This window comes from Elgaria multicarinata, chromosome 1, assembly GCF_023053635.1.
Source record: "Elgaria multicarinata webbii isolate HBS135686 ecotype San Diego chromosome 1, rElgMul1.1.pri, whole genome shotgun sequence".
In the NCBI taxonomy this organism is placed as follows: domain Eukaryota; kingdom Metazoa; phylum Chordata; class Lepidosauria; order Squamata; family Anguidae; genus Elgaria; species Elgaria multicarinata.
The window spans coordinates 99345463-99371781 of record NC_086171.1 but is presented as its reverse complement, the minus strand read 5'-3'; positions in this window follow the sequence as shown (position 1 = coordinate 99371781).

Here is a 26319-nt window from a genome sequence, read left to right as displayed (position 1 = left end):
GCCTCCAGCACTCATTTAGTGGAGGGGCAAATCAGAAATAATTGAATAAATACATCCAATCTTTTAAAACAGTTCCCGGAAACTCAAGACCAGTTAACTTAACATTTATTTCAGGTAAATTGCTGGAAAGCATTATAAAAAGTAGAATAATTAAGTATATAGAAGAACAAGATTTGCTGAGGAAGAATTGACATAGCTGTATTTGTATGTTTTATGAACTGTATTTTTTATGAATTGTTGTAAACTGCCCAGACAGCTTCAGCTATGAGGCAGTACAGAATTGAAATGAAATGAAATAAAATAAATAAATAAAAGCTTTTCCAAAGAACTGCCTTGTCAACCTTTTGGGAGTTCTTTGAGAATGTCAATGAGCGTGTGGATAGGGACAGTCCAATATTTTTGGCTTGGTGGGTACATTTGGAATTCTGAGATAGTGTCATAGGCAAAAATGGCAACCGGGGGCGGGGGGGGGGGTTTGTCGGTCACAAAACACCCATTTCCCACAAGAAAAACTGGAGAGACTAAAGGAAAAGTGCTTCTTCACACAGCAATCATTACTTTTTGGAATTTGCTTCCACAAGATGTAATTGATGAAAAGGGCTTAGATGGGGGACAGGAATGCTCACATTATTTCCCCCTGAACATGCCTGTACTGTAAAGAAAGGGTTGCATCACAGCTGCCATCACTTGAGAAGGCTGTAGCCTGCCCTGAGCCCACTTGAGTCAGAAGGTGCAGCTCTGTCGGCTGCAAACTATGGGTGGCATCTGAAAGATGGCATCAGAAAACATATTGATAGCCATTCAAGGCCTTCCTAGATGCAGCTGCTATCCTAGGAATTTATGAGCCCCATGTCCATAATTCTAGCCAAAATTAAAATGGGCTCCAAACACCACTGTTGCTGTAGAATTGTACTCTGTGCAACCACCTCTTTCAGTCTCAAATCCATCAAATTCCATCCCGGATGCCAGATGGGACAGAAGACTTTTTTGAAGGGAATTAGGACCCACTATCCTGCAGTGCATTCTGGACAAATTCCTAAACATTTGGAGGCCTCCTATGTAACAAACAAAGCACATGGCACCAAATAAGATAAGAGGACACCAATGTGCATAAAATGTGCACATGCTTATTTATGTGTACATGCACATCTAGAAATAATTACTGCAATTCAAATAGAAATTCTCATCTTCTCATCTCTTCTCACAAGACATTTTCACCACTGCCCCCAAATCACATCAAAATCCACTCCGATTTTGGTCAGACTTTCTTCCCTCTTAGCCTGTTTCTTACCTCCAATTGTTTTCTTGCTTTGGCGTCTCCACTTCCCTTTTTAAAACTCTTTCTCATTGCCTGCTTTCTTCTTTACCTCAATCTGTTCCTTAATCTTTTTATCTTGGTTGTGCTTTTATACTGTATTTTATATTATGGTTTTATACTGTTGTTTTATACTTGAATTGTCTTATTTTTGTAAACCGCCCAGAGAGCTTCGGCTATTGGGTGGTATAGAAATGCAATAAAATAAATAAATAAATAAATAATCTCTATTTGACCTAATGGCTGAGATCCAGGAAGCCCATTTGTACATATGTGTGTGTGAACATCTGGACTTTTTGTATCTCCCCACTCAGTAACTTCCCCTTCACACCCAGGTACTATAAACCATATTTGAACCCCAAAGTTTCAATACTGCCTTTATACAAATCTATGGTGTGACCACACTTAGAATACTGTGCACAGTTCTGGACACCGTACCTAAAAAAAGATATTATAGAGCTGGAAAAAGTGAAGAAAAGGGCAACTCAAATGCTTATGGGACTGGAGCATTTCCCCTATGAGAGAAGGTTACGTCAACTGGAATTGTTTAGCTTGGAAAAAGGAGGCTAAGGGGAGACATGATAGAGGTGTACAAAATGATGCCTGGTGTGGAGAATGTGGATAGGGTCACATTTTTCCTCCCTCTCTCAAAATGCTAGAACCCCGGGGTCATCCCATGAAAGCTGATTGGTGGGAGATTCAGGACATATAAAAGAAAGTACTTCACACAGCAGGTAGTTAAGTGATGGAATTCACTACCACAAGATGTAGTGATGGCTGCCAATTTGGATGGCTTTAAAAGGCTATTGGGAGGTATAAAATGCTATAAATAAATAAATAAATAAATAAATAAAAATTATTGCACATTGGTATTCAATATAATCAAATATTAACGGTCAAATATAAAAATACTAAAATCATGTTTTATGTGATATCTGATACACGTATCAAATGTTTTCAGATTATCCATCCAATAAATGAAGTGTTCAGAAAATGTCTGGAAGATACTCCACGTGAAAAATTTGGAGGAAGCTTTTGTCTTTGCCCAATGAGGATGCAAGAGCAGCACAGGGTTTTCCCTCTGTGCTGGAGCCAGCTCCAGTGTGGTCTGCCTTGGCACTGACTCACCAGGAGGCACTGTCAGGGCCAACGATAGGGCTCAACGTGATGGGGGCTCCAGAAGACGGTGTAAAGAGTTCCGCTGGTACAAAAGAACAGGTAGACTTTAGCGTGAAACTATTGCACTTAGGACAATCAGTTTCCAGGCCCATTCAAGATGCTGGCTTTGACTTTTAAAGCTGCTTCTCCTAAATGATAACCCCTAGCTCTGAGATACGTTAATGAGACCTTGTTGTAGGTTTTGTCATTCTTCAACATTGGGGCCGGATCTACACTAGTCTTATATCGTTGCTAGTGTCCCTTTCTAACTTGGTTCTCTGTATTGTTTCTCTGACTTAGGTTTCGCTGCAACGGAACTTCAGGGCACATAGTTCAATCCTTCCGTTGTTCTCCCTCTTCTGTGAGAGCCGCTGGGTTTGCTCCGCCCACTGCCTGCCTCATTCCTAGCCGGCAGAGCAGAGCAGAGCAGGGCAGGGCAGGGCAGGGCAGGGCAATAGTTATAAGCACACACAAACCTCCTCCCAAAACATCTTAATGCAAATCCCAGGGAATTGCCTGAATGCATAGGAGCCAGCCACTTTGCTGAAGCTAAGCAGGGCTGGGTCTGGTCAGAGTTTGGATGGGAGATCAAATTGAAAAGTTTTAGCAGCAGCCCCATTTAAGCCCCGCTGGTCATGAGTTTTGGACTTTGGACCCTTGTTAATTTCCCTGCAGGGAACTTCAGCGATCCTTTGAGCGCTCCTCAGCTCCTTTGCAAAGAGGGGGGAAATGTTTTTAAAAAAAGTAATAAAAAATCAACCGATGACCCAATTTGATTCAAATTTGGTATTTGAATTACTGTGCCAGTTTTGGTGTCTTTATCTATAAAGCTTACGCAGATGTAAGCATTTGTTTAAAATCCTGCTCCTGCGCCCACAGCAGCAGCTGGGGCAAATCTTTTGCAAAAGGAGCCCAATTAACGCTGGATGCATGGGAGTACTTCACAATCAAAGCAGATTCTAAGGTGGAAAACTTCTGAGTCCTTTGCATGCAATTGTCAGTGATTGCATAGTATAAGGCTGGTGTGATTTATCTGCTGTAGCAGATAAGATAGCAAACGGGGCGAAGGGAGGAGAACAGGAAGTGGGCGGAGCAAACCCAGCAGCTCTGGGTTGCTAGAGGAGAATTACCGGTAGGATGAGGCACATGAACCTGTAGCCACGCTGGAACTAAGAAAAGAACCTGTAAGTACAACTCATTTGCAACGTTGGAGACCCAGGGTCACGTGACGCTGTGCGTCACAGTAACCCATTCAAAACGTTAGAATAACATCAGTGTAGATTCCCACTGGGTCTGAGCAGAGCTTCCTCTGTGGTGACCCCAGTTGTTTACCAAGAGGGCCATTTGTCTTATTTTTCTTGCTTCCTTTCAAGAGAAGGAGAATTGTCATTCTATGAAGGCTTTGTGAGCTAAATTTTTATGAACAACCCTCCACCATTGCTACTTCTTCCACATCCGCTAGTTTAATTTGTTTTGATTTGAGCAAAAAACAACAAACAGAGCTGTGGCGCTTTAAAGACTAACAAATTTATTATGGCATCCTGCAGACCACTTCAACAAAAGCATTATGCTGAGCTACAAGCAAGTAACAGACATGGTGGTGGTGGTAATTGTTAACAGTGAGGTCAGAGGGAAATGAAATGAATCAGATACAGACAGCTGATTCAGCTCCCCAATGCAAGGATGTCTGTGTTATCACGCAACAACTTTTTTGTGAATGGACACAATAAGTATGTTATAATTATCACTGTGGGCAAGTTCACACTTTGCGATCCATCACCTTGAAAATAAGCCACAGTGGGTCGTTTGGTTGATCACTAACCCACATTGCTTGTGACAGATGCTCTGCAGCTTGTTGTGGCTTATAGCACTCTTCAAATACTTAAAAGGTTGTCACACAGAGGAGGGCCAGGATCTCTTCTCGATCCTCCCAGAGTGCAGGACACGGAATGACAGGCTCAAGTTAAAGGAAGCCAGATTCCAGCGGGACATCAGGAAAAACTTCCTGACTGTTAGAGCAGTACGACAATGGAACCAGTGACCTAGGGAGGTTGTGGGCTCTCCCACACTAGAGTCATTCAAGAGGCAGCTGGACAACCACCTGTCAGGGATGCTTTAGGGTGGATTCCTGCATTGAGCAGGGGGTTGGACTCGATGGCCTTGTAGGCCCCTTCCAGCTCTGCTATTCTATGATTCTATGATTCTAGTCCTCCTGCCTGCTCCTGGCACCTACCCCATGAACCTTTGCAGAAGAGACTCAGCAGCAGCCTTCTCCACCAATGAAGGAAATCCTGCTGTGTTCAGTGGGCCTGACAGAGAGCAACTTGCCTAAAACCACTTAATAAATTTATAGGAGAGATGAAATCCAAACTATGGATGTATAAACTACCTGATGTATAGTTACCCTACCCCACTCCCCATTTCCTTAATTGGGAAGACAAAAGTCTTTTAGTTGTGAAAGATAGAAATCCTTTAGTTGTGCCAGTGCAGCTAGATGGGTAATTAACATGTTTAGGCTACTGAAAGGCTTGAACCAGAGAATCTCAGATTAACTGCTGTAAACCACCCAGAGAGCTTCGGCTATGGGGCGGTATATAAATGTAATAAATAAATAAATACATAAATAAAATAAACTCAGTTGTAGAATCACAAAATCACAAAGCTGGAAGGAACCTCAAAGATCATTTAGTCCAACCCCCTGCTAATGCAGAAAATCCACTACTACATTATTTACTTATTTAATTACAATTCTAATCTGCCCAATAACTTATGTTCTCTAGGTGGACTACGAACAGTTAGAAAAATAACATGCCATAGAATAGTTAAAAAACAAAATGCAAATATTTAAAAGCATAAAATACAACAAAACAGCAATAATAAACAACTATAGTCTTCTAATAGGTGGCCATCCAACCTCTACCTAAGGAGAGTCCACCACCTTCTGAGGCAGTCTGCTCAACTGGCAAACACATAGCAACATAGGAAGCTGCTTTATATTGAATCAGACCATTGGTCAAACTAGCTCAGTTTTGTCAACACTGACTGGCAGCAGATCTCCGTGGTTTCAGGAAGGATTTTCTCCAGCCCCACTTGGGGTTTTGCTAGACCTACCGCCTAATCCGGGCAGGAGGAGCGGCGAGCCCGTGCTACAAGTAGCACTGTCTGTCGCACCTTGCTAGATGTGGACGTGACGGGGGAAAGCAAAGCCCCATCACGTCCGCCATTTTTTATTTTTTAAAGGGGCCGGACACAGGAACGCTCCTGTGCTTAGGTAAGGCCCTTTTAAAAAAAAACCTTTTCCCCACTCCCCACTCCTTGGCCATGAGTCCCCCCCTCCCACCGGCTTTGTTTCTCCGCCAGCTCCGTCGCCTGCCCGCCAGCCCCCTTCCCCCCCGCCTCCAAACTTCCACCCACCTCTCCCGGGCTTCAATCTCCCCCCTCCACCTCCCTCAGGCTCTGATCTCCCCCCCACCTCCACCGGGCTCTGCCGCTTGTCCCAGCTACTCGCGAGTAAGCATAGTAGCTGGGAAAAGCAGCAGAACAAGCTAGACGCCTGCAATCTCGGGCTCAGCTCGAGGCCGCGAGTAATACCGGGCCAAAAGAGGTTCCAGTTAGCCCAGGCTGAAGGAGGTTTCGCCCTGGCTGACCCCAGGATCCCCTGCGCGTCATCTGGACACCCAGAGGTGAGCCCAGGGTCAGACCGAGCTGAAACCTCCGTCTAGCAAAGCCCTTGGTGATGCTGGGGGTTGAACCTGGGAATGTCTGCATGCAAAGCAGGCTCTCCGCCACTGAACTGCGGCCCCTCTCCAACCTCACTATGTAGATAAAGTTGAGAATGTGGCTCGCTGTTAAATCATAATTCAACATAAAACATCAGAGAAAAGAATTTGGTGGTGAAAATGTAATGAATATGCTCTTGAGTCATTTCAGTGGGACTCGATGAGGAGGAATTTGAAGTAGATGGAGTCCAACATACTGAAGGTAAGCCTTGGAGGTAAGCCACAAAACATCACTAGCCCATCAGCCCAGGCATACCTACATTAACCACTGAGGGTGCAACCCTCCACAAGTTTAGAGAGAAAAGGCTCCTACCACTCTCCACATTCCCCAGCTGTCTATGCTGGCTGGGGATGCTGGGAATTGTAGAACTTTTTTCTGTCTAAGCATGAGTAGGATTGCGCCATAAGCTCAAGCTTCTGTACTGCTTCCTTGCTTTGCCACCTGACAATAATTCTTACTTATTGTAAGTGCCCAGACATCAGGGCTGGTGCCAGGCTATTTTGCGCCCTAGGCAAGGTGAGCTACTTTCTCCCCCCCCCCCCAAAAAAAAATGCAACTTTGATTTTTAAGAACAGATGTTTCCTGGAAAAAATAAGCACAAAACTTGAAACTGCTAAATTTATTTCAAAGTGCAAGAAATACATCGTGCCAATTATAGCAAACAAACTGGAAAGGAAGGTCTATGGGTCTAAAATGCATTATTTAATAGGAATGTCACCTCCAAATCATCCCCCCCAACTCACGCGCGCGTGTGCACACACACACACACTCAGCATCACTCACTTCAAACAAACACACGCATGAACACATGCATAGGCGTGCACAGCACATTTCATTAGGGGGTTCAGCCAGGGATTATTTTTTTAAGGTAAACATTGATAAAATATATAGTAATAAAGGACTTTTTTTTCATTCATCAAACAAACAAAATAAATGAAAACTGAAGTAAACTGTATTTTTTTAATTAACAAGTAATCTGTACTTTAAAAATACACATTTTAAAATGGAGACTCTGAATACTATTTTTTTGCTGTAGTGATAACCAGGCATATATAAAGATACAGTCAATTTTCACCATCTTTAAATTTAATCAGATAATGACCTAATCCAAACTTACTAAAACAGATTCACATTTAAAACAGATTCTATCACATTCAACCGCAGCTTTTAAAGCTCAGCGAAAAACTTTTCTTTTTCCTAAAGCTTTTAAAACTTGATTTTGTTCTGACTTTATACTGTTAGTTTTACCCTACCCAGTGCCTGTTTACCCTACCCTGTGCCTGTTTGCATTCTCTTCCCCTCCTTATTGTTTTATTATGATTTTATTAGAATGTAAGCCTATGCGGCAGGGTCTTGCTATTTACTGTTTTACTCTGTACAGCACCATGTACATTGATGGTGCTATATAAATAAATAATAATAATAATAAATAATAATTAACAACAATGAGTGTCATCTTAAGTTCCAGCACCATACAGAGAATACACCATACATAAAATGCCCTAATAATGATTTTAAAAGATTGCCCTGTGTGCTGCTGAGCAAAGAATTTGGAATGAGGTCCAGGAGAGAGACTTCTGGGGTGAATATAGTGAGGACGAGGGGTGGCTGCGAGCCTAGCATAAGAGAGGGCTGGCTGGCAAGATTTGGAGAACTTGGGGGAGTGTAGGAGATCTGGAACTAGGGGCATCTCTGGAAGGCCGCGAAGGGGCTATTGGCAGAAGACAGGAGATGAAGGAGAAAAGAGAGGATGGGAAACCGTCACAAGGGCACATCAGTCTTCTTTACTGATCAATTGTGAGCCGCTCCGGGAGACTTTTAGGCTGAGGTGCGGGATAAAAATACTCTAAATAAAAATACTCTAAATAAAATAAGGGCAGAAGAAGAGGATTGGTGTAGGGGGAGCCCTGGGGAAAGAAGAGAGAGAAATGCCCTTATGTGTGGGGTAGAAGAGGGAGAGAGGGTGCAGATAGGAGAGGTATGAGTGTCCCGGAGGGGAGAGGAAACAGAGGTAATGTTTAGCCTTGAGGAGAAGCCTGAGGGGAGACATGATAACACTCCTCAAATACTTGAAAGATTGACACACACAGGAGGGCCAGGATCTCTTCTTGATCATCCCAGAGTGCAAGACATGGAATAATGGGCTCAAGTTACAGGAAGTCAGATTCCAGCTGGACATCAGGAAAAACCTCCTGACTGTTAGAGCAGTATGACAGTAGAACCAGTTACCTAGGAAGGTTGTGGGCTCTCCCACACTAGAAGCATTCAAGAAGCAGCTGGACAACCATCTGTCAGAGATGCTTTAAGGTGGATTCCTGCATTGAGCAGGGGGTTGGCCTTGATGGCCTTATAGACCTCTTCCAACTCTATTATTCTATGATTCTATGAAAACAGTAGTGTAGATCCTGCCTGAGACACCTGGGCCCTGTACACCTAGGAAACCCAATGCATGTTGTTCAGTATCTAAATTATAGCCAGCTCTTGCCAGGGCTGGCCCAAGACATTTTGCTGTCTAAAGCGGAATAGCAAATGACATGACCCTCCCACCCCACCTCCAAACTCACAGTGCAAAGCCAGTAAAGTCATTTTGGCACTTGAGGCCAGTGGACAACAGCTTATTATGCCATAATAAAGTTGTGAGTCTTCCAGATCTCACAGGATACTTTACGGCTTTTGAACACAAAAGAAGAAGAGGACTATACCACAACCTGGCCTTGTGGGTCATGTAACCAGCAAGTCCGGTCCAAAAAGGAAATCCAGACACAAGCAATTCAAGCCAAACCACATCACATACCCACATACTGTATTATTTTGCCCCAGTCCAAACATTGGTGCTCATATCCCTTTTTGCTGCAGTGCCACTTCTGCCCCCTTGACCCAGATAAGGGGCCTGGGCAGCTTGGAAGAAGCAACAAGTAAAGAAGGCCTATGGCACTCCACTGAACATGTCAACAGCCAGTCCACCCACTCCTCCCCTTGCCAGGAGCCACGCTGCCTATAATGGCAAAGTATCGTAATTGCCTGGGCATCTCTCTCTGCATAATCAGGTAGTAGCTTACAATGGTGTTAAGCAATTTTAGAAACCATATGTAGTAGTCTTATAGACCCCTTTATGTCTTAAAATGCGTTGCTTCAGTTCAAATGGCAGATATATCTTCCACACTGACAGCTGCTACATTCCTGATACTAGACCAATAGTATATATATGATTCAACACATGTGAGGAGTTTCACATTTTAAACTCATTTAAGGTGCAAGCCTGTGCATATTTAGAAAGAAAAGAAGTCCTACAATTCTCAGCATACCCCAGCCAGCCATGCTGGCTAGGGGATTCTAGGAGTTGAAGGACTTTTTTCTGTCTAAACATGCATAAAATTGTGCCTTTAACTTATGTCACACTAACAGGAATACAGGAATCAAATAGGATTTCCTTCTTCAGTGGGACACACTTACTTAGGAGTATTATTATTATTATTATTATTATTTATTTATATAGCACCATCGATGTACATGGTGCTGTACAGATAACACAGTAAATAGCAAGACCCTGCCGCATAGGCTTACAATCTAATAAAGTTGTAGTAAACAATAAGAAGGGAAGGAGAATGCAAACAGGCACAGGGAAGTGTAAACAGGAGTAAGTACCATTTTGTTATAGGAAAGGATAATATATTTTTAATTAAAATTTAAAAATAACTATCACCTGGTACAGAGTTTTCCTATGGAAGACCTGGCTGGTTCACTGTTGTAATTATTTGATTGGGACTGAAGTAGAGGGGCACTAATTTTGCTGTACTTATTGTCTATAAATATGGTTAAATATCCCACAGTTACCTTGCTATTCTATTTCTACAATTCTTTTTCTCCTGTCCTTTCTTCATCCTCTCTTCATTTTCAGGCTGCATCCGGTGCACATTTACCTCAGAGTAAGTTTGATTGATCTCAGTGGGGCTTACTTCTGAGTAGACATACATAGGATTGTGCTGCAGCTCTGTTTTAAAGTGACACAATATACACACATACCATATTTACCAAAAGAATGGCTTGAAAAATAAATATTGTAGAGCTAGGAACAGTGTAGCAAAAAGCAACTAAAATGTTCATTGGGCTTTAACAACTTTAGCGAAAACAGCTGAACCCAATGGAAATTTTTATGCAGGTAAGTGATCACCCAGCCACTCCCTACATAGGTGGAAGGAGGGTGGGAGAAAGGGGATGTCTGGCAGGTTCTGAAAAATCCCAGGGCAGCCAAATAAAGCCACGTGCATGCACGCACATTGCAACTGGATCTGGAAAAAGGATTTGCACTTGAGGCCAGGGCAGGAGGGCATTGCAGCAGCTGGAGAAAGATGGGGCGCGAGGTCTGGGCAGGGAACAACCCCATCTAGCCACGTGCAGCGCAGCTGGAGAGGAGGGGCACTTGAGCCCCCGCAGGAAGCAATCCCCAGCACACCGCGTGTAGCACACACCGTGGCTAGGAAAACATGAGGCGCTCGAGGCCAGGGCAGGGAGCAACCCCCGGGGAAGCTGTGTGCGGTGTGTGCCGAGGCTGGAGATAGGTGAGGCGCCCGGCGCGAGGCCCGGGCAGGGAGCAACCCCCAGGGAAGCTGCATTCAGTACGCGCCCTGGCTGGAAAAGGAGTGTGTGTGCCTGGGCAGCCAAATTGCCTAGGACGCGCCAAGGCTGGAAAAAAGGGACTGGCCCAGGCAGGGGCAAGCAAGGCCCCTGATTGTAAGCCCCACCACTGGCCAGCCTTCTCCCCCTCACCTCCTTCGCACGTGGTGCTCTTCTCGTCCCCCTCGCTGCTGCTGCCAGCTCTCCTCCACTCTCCATTGCCGTCAATGGGTACTGGTGCTACTGGTGCTTTTTTCTTCTCCTCTCTCCCTCCCTCCTTCCTCCAGATGGGTTGAACTGGGTTTTTCTGGGTTTCGTTACCCTAGCAGCAGCAGGCGGCAGCTGACCATATAGGGGGCAGGGGACTCGGAGTGTGCAGGCCATAGAGGAGCTTGGGCTAGAGCGGCGGCTCCTTGCTTGTCCTCTCTCCCTGAAGTTGCTCAGCAGGGACGGGGCAAACATGGTGGCGGCAGCGTACTAGGGGGTTCAGCTGAACCCCCTGAACCCCCTGTCTGCACGCCAATGAACACATGCATTCACTCAAAGACCCCCTGCACCCCATTCAGCCATACGTTCTCTCTCTCTCTCTCTCTCTCTCTCTCTGTTCCGGGCACGTTCTGGAAGTCCGAACGTGGAGCCGCCCCACCCCCACCCCAGCTTCCCTGGCTTCGCTTTGGCTGGGCGAGCGCGGGGCGCCATCTCACCCGCCCAGGCCCAGCTGAATCCTTGGGCTGGCCCGGCTCACAGCCAATGCGTGTGAGCGGCGCCCCTCTTAACTTGGCGCTCTAGGTGACTGCATGAGTGGCCTCTATGGTAGCACCGTCCCTGCCAGACATGTTGCTGTTTACAAGCCTGAGGATACTGCAGAGATCAACATGCTTATGTCAAAGGTGGTGCCATTGAGGCCACGGTACCCAGTGGCTGGAGAGCTGTAGTAAGGTCTGGAAAGACTCCCCTGCCTGCCATGGACTGTGGGTGAGCTCAGGCACCAGTCATGCTAAAAACGAAGGCAAGAGGCTCACCTTAGGACACTGCAGACAATAATCATAGCATACAAGAAAGGGGACGAGGCTGGCCTGCCCCTGCTTGGTGCCCTCCAGATGTGTGGGACTACAACTTCCATAACCTCCCAGTCAGGTATGGTGGCCAGGGGATTATGAGAGTTGTGATAAGAATATCAGAAGAGCCCTGAGGCTGCATCAGACCAAGGGTCCATCTAGTCCAGCAGTCTGTACACACAGTGGCCAACCAGCTCTCGACCAGGGACCCACAAGCAGGACACAGTGCAACAGCACCCTCCCACCCATGTTCCCTAGCAACTGGTGCATATAGGCTGACTGCCTCGGATACTGGAGGTAGCACAGAGCCATCAGGGCTAGTAGCCATTGATACCTTCATCCTCTTACACATGTGGAGGGTACCAGATTGGGGAAGGCTGCCTTAGAATAACAGGGTTCCAAAAAGACTGCGTTTGGGTCATGTTTCAAACTACAAGAGGCAGGAAACTTTGCTCTTTCATTTAGAGTACTTGCAGTTTTATGATATCATTATGTAAAAGTGATTCTTTTTATCCCTCTTACTTTCTAATAACTCAAAATGGACTAAAGGGGTCAAACATGGTGGGTTGTGGTTGTTGGTTTTTTTGTAATGAACACTGGGCACAGGCCAAGCATGAAAAGTAAATGTTTCAAAAGTTATGAGCTTGTGAAAAACAGCGGTTATAGTGGAAACTGTTTTACAACGTTCATTATATCAGCACGAAGCGTGCCTGTTATAATGCACAACATAATCAGGTGCTTGTCATCATTGAACAGAACTGTTAATTAACTACAGGGAATACTGCAATCCATTCTTTGCAAGCAAGCTACATACACATTTTTTTAAAGAGCATATAATATCTGTTTCAAAGAGAGTTTTACAGAATAGGATAAACACCAGGAAAAATAGCAATACTTGGGCATGGCTCTTTGGCACAATTCACTTCTTGAAAAAAAGGAGGGAGGAACTTCAAGTAATCATACAACAGCAGTAATATTTTATTGGGATCTAATCCAACAAATTTGGATTTCATACCTAGAAATCAAAGCATGCACAATCTGTGTATATTATTCTGGCACAGGATATTATTCTAGTACTCATGCTCAGTCCATACTCGTCTTTACACTACCAAACACAGCAAACAATTCTCTGCAAAATATTATTCTTTTTTCCATGTTTCCATTCAATTTCACATGAACTTATACCTCAAGATTGGATTACTGCAACGCGCTCTATGTGGGGCTGCCCTTGAAGCTGCTCCGGAAGCTGGAGCTAGTGCAGAATGCTGCAGCTCGGCTGTTGTCGGGAGCTGCCCCTTTCCAGCATGGAACTCCTCTGCTGAGGGAACTGCACTGGCTGCCTATTCGCTACCGGGCCAGGTTGAAGGTTCTTGTACTTGTGTACAAAGCCCTAAACAACTTGGGACCAGGATACCTGAGAGAGCGCCTTCTCCCTTACCAACCTGCCCGGTCACTGAGGTCATCCGAGGGCCTGCTCCTGGTGGTTCCACATAGATCCATCTTCTGATTGGAATCCACTAGGGGAAGAGCCTTCAGCGTGGCGGCGCCCCTCCTGTGGAACTCCCTGCCTCTGGAGGTCAGGCAGGCGCCAACCTTGTACTCCTTTCGGCGCCTCCTGAAAACATCTTTATTCCAAGAAGCCTTTCTTTAACATGCAGCCTTGGATTTCGGTTTTTGCTTCTTTTAAATTTTGTTTTAACTGTTTTATTCTGTTTTTATTTTCATTTTATCTTGTACACTGCTCTGAAATTTTTCAATGGGGAGCGGTATATAAATATTCTAAATAAATAAATAAATAAATAATATACACACCTTTCAGGGAGCCAGCAAACTAATGCTGCATAGCTACTATCACCTAGGCTGCTGCTGTTTGTGTTTTCTTTGTGTTTTCTTTTTGGGCTGTTTCACATGCATAGAATCTTGCTTTTCTGGTGCCTGAATAGAAAGTTAAAAAAATCTTGACTTTCACAATTGAAAAGCAAAAATCAGAAACAAAGTAGCCATTATGGATGAAGAACAAAGGAATTATCAACTTTGGTGACATCATTAATTCATGTAAGAAGGCAGAATTCATCTTTTCTTGTTACAGGATTTGGGGTTACTTTGTTTGGTTTTATTTCTTTGCTTATTTTTGTGCAGAGTGCATGCAGTCCTAGTATAACTTACTGTCGTACCATCATAGTAAAAATTATTAACTGTGACACAATCCTTCCCTTTGCCTTTTCCTGCATATCTGTATATTTGCTTTCTACGTGTCAGTTGCTTAACAGCTGCCTGTTCTCTTTCTCCCTTCAGAAATTAGTTTGTTTTCTTAGCACAATTACTGCCACGTGGCTTGCCTTTCTGCAGGAATCAAATCTGGAGACAGAGATAAAGAACCGATAAGATCTAGCTGTGCTATGAAATAAGAGCAGACTCTCTTGGCTACAGTGAGATCCCATCTGGGTGGCTGAGAGCAAGGGGAGGAGGGAGTTTACAAAATAATTCATTCTGTGAGCAAAGAATTTCAGAGGATCTGCCTCTGAACATACTGCAGTAATCAATTAGGTTATAAATTCATAGAAGGCAGAGAGACTGCCAATCATTGGGCAGGGTCTGTAACACCAGAAAACACTGTGACAAGCAAATCCACATCTTTCAAGAGGAATACATTATGGAAACGAGGTGGCTTAGAGTTAAAATGTACTCTTCGGGGATGTTTACATTTGTTTTGAATTTTATTGTTTCCATTTTTCCTCTACAGACTGGAAAAGGGGGGTGGGATACAAGAGAGGTGGCCCAGTGATTGTAACAAGGCAGTGGAACAAAGACAGGGAACCAGAGAAAGAGCAGGACTGAGTGAAAAAGTTCTTATTCTGTGATCATGAAAAACCTCAGTAGCAACAACCCAGATGTTTTCAAAGTTCCTTCAGAACCATGAGGGCTAGAAGCTTGCTTATTTCAAAAAATGAAATCTCAAATTCTCTGATCTTTGTGGCAGTCACCAGTTTTGTATTGGAAAAATCACCAAAAAGGAGGAACCCCAAAAACAGGACAAAAGGAAAACACCAATTTGCATATATTAATTTATGCAAATAGATATAAATTTAGAAATAACGATTAAAATTTAAGTAGACTTGCAGTACCTCTCACAACAGGGTTAGGGTGACCAGGTGACCCGTGTGCCTGCTGCAAGTGCCAAGTGTTGATCGGCAACTTCAAGCCCCCCGCTGACCCGTCTTATGGTTCTTTATCTTTAAACCCAACCCAGACTAGGCAGCTCTTCAAATAAATGATGCCTTCAAAATGGAGGACGGAACTCCAGCAGCCCTTGAAATAGAGGGAAGTTCCTCTGTAAAGGGGAAGACATGGCCACCCTAGGCTCTATCCTGTACTTTACAATGGGCTCACGGCCTGTCTGTCACTCTGCACTTGAGGTCCTAAGCAACGTTCCAACACAAATAGTTCAGTGTAAGGTTCTAACCTTCTGTTAGAAATACTGGGCTTCCCTGGTGTTAATACTAGAATAATGTGATCTGCAACGTGTCAAGAAACACATTGGCCCATCCTAAGAACTGCCAATCATGAGTCCAGAATTCTTAGCTAAAACACCCTAAAATGCTTTAGCAAGGAAAGCCAATCTTTTCAATGGGAATGAATTATACAAATTGCATTGTATTATACAAATTAAGTGGATGATAAGAGCAAATAAGATAGAGGTTAAGAAGATGAGGGATTAGTATGTGAAATGAATATAACTGAAATTACCATGATCACAATACAGAGGATCCTACCCATGTCTTGAATTACACATTCATATTCCTCAGAAACTTCTATATCTTTAATTTTGTCACAGGCTGGCCATACTAAATGAGTATGCTTTTAATGCATTCCAAAGGCACATATTTTTACTTAAAATAAAGGGTGATCATCTAACCTGCAATGATAAGATTAGGTGATCAGAAGCCCCAGAACACCCAACGCAGGGGAGGAAGTGTGGTGGAGGTGATCTTCACCTCCTTGTTCTCCTGCCCTGATTTCACTAGATGGACTTTTTAGCCCATCTAGTGATGGCACTTCACAGGGGGAGGGAACGAGGGTGACAAAGGCTCAGGGTAACTCCTATCCTGGCCTCTCCGTTTCCCTCCGTGGAGGCCAGCTGCCATGATACTTTCCACCCTGGCTGTGTGGACATGGGAAGTGGGGGCAGAGCTCCAACTTCCCCTTCCAAGGTGAGAGCTGGGAATCTTCTGTATCTAGAATTGCACCACTAATGAAGTTATCATGAGATATAAAAACATAACCAAGCCCTCCCCTGCTAACTATGGAGATATGACAGGTAATCGTCATTCTTTGGGGTATTCATTAAATACTTTTATATTTAAATAAGCTTCTAATATTTAATTATCTGCTACTTTTAAGGATATTTAGGAGTGCTGCTTTTAAGTTTTTTCTGCTACTAGTTTTAACATTTTATGTAATGCTTTTAACTGTGTTTTGTTTTTGTTTTATTGCTGATTTTAAGTCACCTTGAATCTGGGGTGTTGCTAGGCTTTAAAATATTTCAGTTCCAACCCATAAGACAGAAATCTGTATAAAATTTGCATATCCCCATCAAGACCCCAAAATTAAGATTTTAAAAAAAATCCTTTCCACTAATTCCAGTTGAAGCATTTTTTTCTAAACTTAATTGTCATTCAGGGGGGATAGGGGGTGTTGCAGCAGGTGGGAAGGAGTTAACCTTTTCCTCCCCCACTGCAATCCCCCTTGAAAATTGCCCCCCTTCATGGCAATTAAGCTATGGGAGGGAACACCTTCCATTCACACTGCTGGCCCCTCAGGAACAGACTTGCAGCTGGGGCCCCAGACCTAGCAACATCCCTGCCTGAATGCTTTTCAGAAAAACAGTATATAAATAAATAAATAATCACAAGTACATGTAAAATATAATGCATATTTTAAGGGATATTTACATGCTAACGTTGTTGTTTCCTAAGTTGTAGTTGAATATCTCCAAGAGTTGGCCTTCAAATCTTGTTAGGAATCTTACCCTGACACCAAAGTTCCTTTGCCCCCATTACAGTGAAATCTGGAATAGTGGCTCTGGGTATCCTGCAACACCAGCTTATGTCCAGAAATGTTATGGTGTATGAGTGTGCTAAAGAGATACTCAGAGACCCAACTTCCATTGGGGACAATACCTATACTAGGTCCAACTCTGATCATCTGCCAACCTATGAGTTGCTGATTACTCCATAACTAGCACTCTTTGTCGTTCACAGGACTGGTCCAGAATAAGTTAGTTTCCCTAGCTAAATACTTTAAGAAGAACATTGTATTCATTATTACAATGCAAACTTTATAAAATGATGCCACAGGTGACTGGGAGCTTCTCTACTTGAGCAATTTATTACACATTCATGATTGGCCACTCATGGAAGTTTGTGTGTTCTTTACATGGTGCCGTTAACTTCCAGGACATTTCCTGCACTTTTCCCCAGTAATCCTGCTTTTCTTAAAAAATATATGGATAATGCAGTATTTGAATAGCTGAGGGATGTCCCCAGTGTAGCACCATAATTCTACTACCAGATGGTGCTGCTTCATTAAACTTAATAGTATTGCAGAGAGGGGAAGTTTTCACTTCAAAAACACCTGATCACCACCTAAAGGAGCCTGTCACGAACATGGAAATACTCCAGAAGAAACAACCCCAGTAAGGAATGTGTTTCTTCTTCTTCTTAATGTAGAGACACACAAAATTGTGGAACAAACTTCACTTCACTATAAAACACTATAGCTGAACTCAAAATAGCTACCGCTGGTGTTCCCAGAACTGCTTCTCTTGTGGTGTTTTCAGAACTGGTTCCCTCCATGCACCCACTCATGGAACACTTTTGTTCCTGCCGTCCTTACAGTAATGCTGAGAAGCCATTTTTCCAGGAAAAAAGAGTTCCCCCAGGTCAGTCTAGAAGTCTGGGAAAAAGTAGGGGGAAATTATTTGTGAGAATCTAGCTGGTTACAGACAGATAACAGCCCTTGCCAGATGTATCCCATAAAGCTGCTAGTGCTTTGTTCTAATGCTTAGTCTTAGTGCATTAATAATTAAATATCTCCCCCACACACACACTTAATCTGGGATGTATTTCCTTTCTAATGGTCAGGGCTGTGGGAATTTGGAAACTGCTGCATTGCAGCTATTTAACTTTAATTCTACAAGAATCAAAATAGACAACTGAAAAAATACACAAACTTGCTGTTTCCAATTAAGAAGGGATTTCTGTGAATTCCCTTGCCACTGGCATTCTTGGCTACAGAAATAACAAATGGTGAGACAGACAAGAACCAGCTAGGAAAAGGACCAGTAAGCAGCCACCATTCATATGCCCCATTCATATAGTGTGGGATTGGGGCAGGAAGTGTCGACTTTTCTTTTCTTTTCTAATCAACAGTGAGAGGAGGGTTTCTTTAAAAAACAAACCCAAAAAGCTTTTGTGTCTCACCTAGGCTCTTTTCTTACAACACAGCTCCATTAATATGAGTGAGCCAAGCAGGGAAGTAAAGTACTTTTGTTTTTCTGTTTGTTTTGCTTTGTTTTTGTTTTTAACTTTATTTTATTCAATTATTGTGCACAGTACAATGAGCTTATAGTCAACAAATACAAGGAAGTAAAGTACTTTTAAAGCAGCAGACCACAGGGACAGGTAAGGTGCAAGAGGAAGACAGGGTTCAGCTCCCCTCATCTGTGTGTCCTTGTGGTAATAATGATGATGATAATAAAAATAGAAACATTTACCCCACCGCCGCCGCCACCACCACCACCACCACCACTACTTCATACATGGACAGAACAGACACAGGAAGGGAAAAAATGTGGCTGCCCCTGTTCTGGGCCCCTATAAGAACTTGTAGGGCCCAATACTTTAGGGCAGGAGTGCTACCCTGATCCTGTGTTGCATCTGTTGACTGCACATGGGGAGGCAGAGAACGAGGAGCAGCTATGAGGCTACCTGAGGTTCATAGTAAACACACAGGGCTACTGTTTCACTGCCAGTCATTTAGCCCCATATTTGGCTTGACTGGAGATGGTTCGGGGGAAGTCACGGCTCCAGGTGTGAAGGCACCTATCACACTCCGCAAGGCTGCCCGCCACTGTGACGGAAGTACAACACTCACTGCACTTGCCTCTAGTGGCTTCCCAGATCCATGTTCCCCAGTTGCTTGTTCCTTTCCATACCTGGCCCAAAAGGCATGCCTGTGGGGCAGATGACGTAGTGGCTTGAAGTGTACAATGAAAAACACCCAGGGTGCAGTAACATGGCATGCAGTATGAAAGGGTGCAGGAACTGGCCATTCCTTGGGGAAGAAAACGCAAAGCTTACTCAACTGTGCTGACTGCAGGGAAAGGTCAGAGCTCTTCTCACTGCTCATGGTTGTGGTTATGCATCACAGCCCATTCAGCACTTCATACAAAACTTCCAAACACTGCAACTATTTTGCATGCTGACTTGGAACTTTGGGAGTAAAACTCACTGTGTTCAGTAGAGCTTGCTCCAAGGTAAGTGCACAGACCATCACTATCATTAAAAACTGGCCCAGTTACAATATCGGTAGATGTATAAAATAAATCATATTGATTGGCAGGTGGGCAGGTGAGTGTTGTAAACACCTAGAGAGTTGTGGTTTATGTTCAATGTACTCAATTATATGACTGTTGTAATTTGATCATTATCTATCTGAAATTAACTGCCTTTCCATAATTAACTGCCTTTCCATTTTGCCTAATTTTGAAGACTCTAAAATGTGAAAAATTGTATCCCTTGGAACAAAATGAATAAATGCCAGTTTTATTAGAATACCCAAGGAATACTTGCTAAGCAAAAATGTTGAAGCAAATTGGAAAATTTCTTCTCAAGTAAACTTCCAAAGAATACCAAGAGAAATAAAAATAATTTCAATAAAACTAGCAATTTTTTGCAGAATGGCACAGTATATCTTCATCAGAAGACACTAATGCAGGTAGGGCTAGGAGCCCTGGGACATATAGTTTCAGGGCACTTGGTGTCCATACTAAAGACTGAGACGCCCTGGAAAATGATTTTCCAGGGACTCTGATATTCAGGGCACTACTGTTGCTGGATTTAAGGTGCAAGAGGAGGAAGGGAAACATCAGACAAGACCTCTCCACTGCCATTGCCACCATCCCCGTTCCCACCACCAGATGAGAGTGTTTGGGCAATGGATTGGCGCAGGCAGGTTCAAGGCCTCATGGACTCTCATGGAGGGAAATGGGCCGGTGTCATCAAGAGTGTGATAGGTTCCAATATTTAGAACTGGTCTTGTGGAAAAATCAGCTATTTTCTGATTTTATAAAGAAAACAGCTCAGTTTGCCAAAACCAATTGTATCAATACTTACAACAGTAGAAGTCCTGCTGATTTTTAAACAGAGAGAAAGCCGAAGAAGACTGTAGGGGACGTGGAGTAATCACATAGAGGCAGAGGAACAAGGAGTGGGGACTTGGTGGAGCTATGCTGTTTAGTTCTGTAATCATGAGAAATCCTTCTAAGTTTCTAAGGATATAACAACTGCTCAGATGTATACTGGATTCCTTCAGAATCATGAGGGCTAGCAACATGCTTGTTTGAAAGGAAAATTCTCTGGACTACATGGCAGTCATTTGTTTTGTGTGAAAATCAGTATTCCATACATTTGAGTGAATGTATTTGTGTGCATTTTGTGTGCATTTTTTGATTGGAGAACTGCACTGCAAAATTCAGAGAAGTGCGAAGTTCAAAAGATAACAGAGTTTTCAGTTTGTTTGTTGGCTCAAAACAAAGTACAAAATCCAGTAAGCTCACACTAAAATGTGAAGTAAAGGAATTTCTCTCCCATCCCTAGGTGGGAATCACAGAGAAAGCTAAGCGTTAGCAGCTCTTGAAAAGTTTGAGGTGCAATATTGCAAATGGAATTCAAGAGTAGGAGACTGAAGGGAGAATATTGGATAATAAGGGTGGGAAAAGATGTTGTTGTTCAGGACAGAGTGCTGGAGATAACAATTTCAGACCCACCAAGCTGAACGCTACCTACCAGCCATGCTTGGTGCCCTGTCAGATGCATCCTGATCTCTTCTTTTTGCTGCCAGCCCCAAGCTGGAAGCAAAAAGAAGTTTACTGTGCCGCTAGAGGGCTGCCAGATGTAGCTGGTGGTCTGCATTTGTTGGTGGGTTGTAGATTGTGTGGGCCTGATTCAAGAGAAGGGCAGGTCACAGGCATGACATCCTGTTGATGGCAGGGAGAGCAGGATTAAGCATTGGCTAAAGTTTGATGACAGGAGAAAAAGCTACTGAGAAAGGGTTATAGTAACTGCCACGACACAGGCTCTGAACACCAGACCTCACGTCTGCCACCACTTCTTATGGGGCGACACAGGCTCTTAACACCAGACCCGGCCGAGGCTACTCCCTGCTCAAGCCAAGCACCACCGCTTGGTACGTCTGAGGCAAGGGATAAAGCCCACCTTCCTCCAAACTAAGTGGAGAAAGGGGTTAAAAATGGAGAATGGATTTTAATATATATAATAATGCGCTGTGAGTTATATCTGCTTAGGTGAATGATTGTCAGAGTGGGTGTTAATTGTGTAAACTTAAGATGATAAATGCCAAACAGACACGTGGGATTTTTGTGGTAGTTTAAAAACAAAACAATCAAAATTTATTTTTAAAAGTTCATAAGCTTTGTTTCAAATAACAACATTTAAAAACCTTTTTGAAACCTTCTATACAATCCTGTCACTCTCACATTCACGCTTTCTTTTCTCTCACACAATCACTCTTGAACTTTCTTTATTCTCAGTATTGATTAATATACTTCCACTACGTGCACACCACACTCTAAAGACACCACTCACTACACTGACTCTCAAATTTCCCAAAACTTAAGTACCATAAATACAGAGAGCACTACAGACTCGAAGAGTCCCTAACAAGTCTCCCTGGAAAGAACAAGATCAAGAACAGAACTCACAATCCCCTCAGTCCTTCCCTTATATATCACTCCTCCCCCTCCCAAGACATTCTAACTCCGCCCACTCAGGCCAACATTCTAAAAACCACAGACCTACAAACTGCAGGCATACCTTTGGGAATTGACTTGTGGGGTGTAACGCCACAGTAACCACAATGGGAAATGATCAGAGCATGGATAAAGATTTTAGCAGCTGCTACCAAAGGCACATGGGGTGGGAATTCTGATCCATCTGTGTCATAACTTTGTCACTCAAGAGGCTCAGTGGCTTCACCCAAGAGCTTCTGCTCTTTGTTTACATATAATTTCAGGTATTGCTGGGGAATATTAAAAGATTTCAAAGGAAGGCAAGTACTACATTAGAAGTACTGTGTAAGGAGACTACTGAAAAAAATTCAAAACACCTTATGCATGTTGCTAATACTCAGGAGAGGACTACTCTCTTTAAGGGCTGTCGCCAGGGCTTTGAGGGGTGGTTATGCAGCATTAGTTCAGCAACCGTTCTATTAGGGTTCGTTCAAAGCTGCCGACACCCATATGTGTTACAAGCGAATGCTAATTCTCCCCGTCACATCTGGATCCCATGTATGGCAACTTCAGCAAAGGGTGAGATTTATGTCCTGCTGAAGCATTCCGCAGCTTTTAGCCCAGAAATGTGATTGAACTACAGATGTTAACAAGATGCCGAGACCCCTTTCCGCTATTAAAAATGTGATTTCTTGTTTTGCTCATGACAAAAACTAGCAGATTAACATATTAGGAACGGGACTGCAATCCTGTTTGTGGAAAGCTGAGTCAGAGCTGGGTAATTGGGATATTATGGAGGTTTCCTAATGACGGAAGCCCCACACGTACCACATTCCCAGGATGCACTTGGTGATACACGTGCACAAAAATTCAAAGATAAATTTAAAAAGTTGTAATAACAGGGAACTGTCATCCAAGTTTATAACATTGGATTTGTAACACAGCAAACAAATTACATGTTATGACAGTGTCAGTTCACCCATCATCACTACTTGAGACCAGTTCTGAGCATAAAATGGTGCTTTAAGAAGGAGCCATATCTCAGCAGCTGCTATGGCCAGTTTTTATGCCACCAAACACATTGTATTATTTATTTGTGCCAAAACATATTCTGTGACTTTCTATTAAAAATACTATACACTGCAGTCCACAAACAAATAATGATTCATAGTGCATACACTTCCAAACAGACTAGCAGTGTGATCCCATGCATGTTTATTCAGAAGTCCTACTCTATTCAGTTGCACTTGCTCTCTGGTAAGTTTGTTAAAAAATAAAAGCTCCTCATCAGTCTTTCTCTGCGTTTAATAGGCAATGATGGCAAGCACTGGCGGGCCCCTCCCCTCCCCGAAGGCATTCCATATAGGCGTGTGCTCCGCACTGGAAAAAATCAGATAACCGCAAACGTCCACGGAGCATTCGATCTTCCAAAGTGGAGATTGGCTGCTTCTAAACCCAAAGAATAATTTCAGAGCAGAGATGCACCAATCAAAACTTCTAACATCTCCGAAATTATTCTACCATTTAGTGTGTATGTGTGTGGTGTGTCTAATTGAAAACCTCCCAATAAGGAACATGGGGTAATGGAATGGGATAATTTTGATAATTGATATTGACATCTGCAGCTAACCAATTAGGAATTGCCACAGCGCTGTCCATGACCATGTTCTCCTCCAATCGCAGTGTTTGGGGGAGGGGATGACAATCATTTTTCTCATGGTGTCCTTGATTCTGCATTCATTGGGGTTCTTGGTCTGGCAGCATTCGTTTTGGTCAGAGAGAGAGAGGGAGAGAGAGAGCAAAGATACAATTTGTTTAGCGTTTATTACAAATTGAATTTATTTAGGGGGGAGAGAGAGAGAGATGTTGTTTTTGTTTGGTTGTCTTTAATGCTTCATTCGTTTGAGCTGTTCCACCCCCAGCATGTGCACATCCAAAAATCTTAAGAAATCCTTTTTAAAAGACTTTTCTTTGACTTGATCCTTCAAATATTCTTTCAAGTCCATTCAAGATAGGTGTGTGTATGTGTGTGTGTGTGTGTGTGTTCTGTTCTTTAACTTAAAAATCAGAAAAAAAGAAGCCGTTTCAATTGAAATCCTTCAAGCCAGCCCACTGTCTGTGTGGCTGTTGTTTGATTTATTTCCCCCATTAAAAAATCTTCCTGTACTTGTATTTTGTGTGTTTTAGGGTTGTGCAGTACACACAAGAAGTACACAATTAATAAAGCACACTTTGATAACATTCCATGAGGTGTGGGGCACACTGACTGCTGCTGCTGGTGGTTCTAGCTGTGGGGGGAGAGGGGGAGTGCAGGGCTGGTTGGTTGCACATTTCTGCTCGGATTCATAGACGTCAGCCACAGTGTGAAAGTGCTGCTGGGCTGGCATCGTCAGTGAGTAAGCTTCTACACCTGAGTCAGGCAGGCTGTTTATTTCTCAGTTAAACCATTACTCCTATTGGCTGGCTGGGCTTCCAGTGCAGTGGGGCCTCCACCTCCTCCTCTTCCTCCTCTCCAAGCCATTGTTGCCTTGACTCGACTCACTCCAATGGTCCCAACCAACAAGGGGGGGGTTTCCTCCTCATCGTCCTGCAAACCTCCTGTCCTCTCTGAGGCAGGTCAAGCTGTGTGCTGCTGTTGTGTTATTTATTAATTCATATTTACTGATGAATTAAGTAAGGACTAAGCACTTATCCTGCTGCTTTGTTTCCCTCTCCCTCACCATACACATCAAGCCATGAGAGGTGCCTGAGAGCACTTTTGTGTTTAGACTTTAAAAAATCCCTATAAATCACTACATGCAAGGATCTGCTCCAAACTTGGCATGCCTAAAGCCCTCTTTAGAAGCTGTCACCGTGCCAATTTTCACTTTAAAACCAAGGGAGCTATAAGCACTTCTGTTAATTCCCATTGACAAAAAGGTAGTGGTTATCCAAAAATGGAACGGTTCTGCAACAGGGACCTGCTCCAGAAATCGAGGCAGAGAATCACCTCAACAAAGCTCTTCCCTGAATTTTGGGGCAGAGAATACCTGCTCTGCACACCCCTAATTCCATAGACATAGTGCCATTATGGAGAAGGCTCCACTTAGAGCAGTTACTGAAAGTCAACCTTGATAAGTTGGATTTTCTGAGTTCTGAAATGAAATAGAACTATGCTCTTCATGGTTTTAATTTTTGTGAACCGCCCAGAGAGCTTCGGCTATTGGGCGGTATAAAAATGTAATAAATAAATAAATAAATAAATAAATAGAGAAAAGAGGATAAGAAGTGTATGATAACATCATGTAGATGCCCTGTGAAAAGAGAGTGAAAAAAGCCACGCGATTCCAGAGTAAACTCCTCAATGAGGCTTGAGGTCCACGACTGGTCTCCTGATGTCTTTTTTTGTTTGTTTTTGTTAAAAGCAGACTCAGGGATGGTGGGATTTCGATCAGGACCATGGCTGGCACATGGGTAGAGGTAATTAACCCGTCCCCCCCCCATGCCATTTCCCTGATTTAAATCCCTCCCAGCCATTGGTGCAACTAGGTAATTTTAGTCCCTGGACTTAATGGTCTTATACCCCCCCACCTCCACCCCTTTTAGACAGCCTTGTATATTATTTCCGTTGCGAAGCACAAAATTGCATTTTTCTTCTTCTCCCCTCACTGCCATTCCATGCCTTATAACTGTGTCTACATTTCTAATATGTTAGAGCAAAACAACAAAAAGCTGTTTGCCAACCTTCATAAGGAAGGAAGATTACATACTCTGAGCATGCGCAGTTTTGCATGTTAAACTTGCTTAAATCATAACACCATCATGACTACAGGAATAAAATGGAGTTTGCCAACCCAGATATTGACCTACTTGCTGCTGCCCCGACACCTGCTACTCTCTGGGTTGTCATTCCCCCTCCCCTGGACTGTGGGTCCCTAGATTATAGCCTTGAGGTCCTGCTAGCTGCACCACTGTTTAGAGCCCAAAGCTGTTATTTATTTATTTATTTATTTATTTACAATATCTATATACCGCTACCCATTCAAAATTGTGAAGTGGTGTACAAGATAAAATAAAATAAAAACAGAATATAACACCTTAAAATATTTTTTTTAGAGAAGCAAAATGAAAAGTGAACCGGTCATTAAGGAAAGGCTTCCTGTCTCACAAGAGATGGAGAAGGCAGTGTAATATAAATACCTGACTTTTCTCTCCTCTGTGTTTAATAGCAGGCAGCTTAGGGATGGGATTGAAATCAGAGGAACGGTGCAAGGGGAAAGTTCATCCTTACCCAGAACCACAGTCCCAAACCAAATCACCACCCAAAGGATGGTGATGATGAAGATGATGATGGTGTTGATAAAAAAATTAATCAGATTACAGAT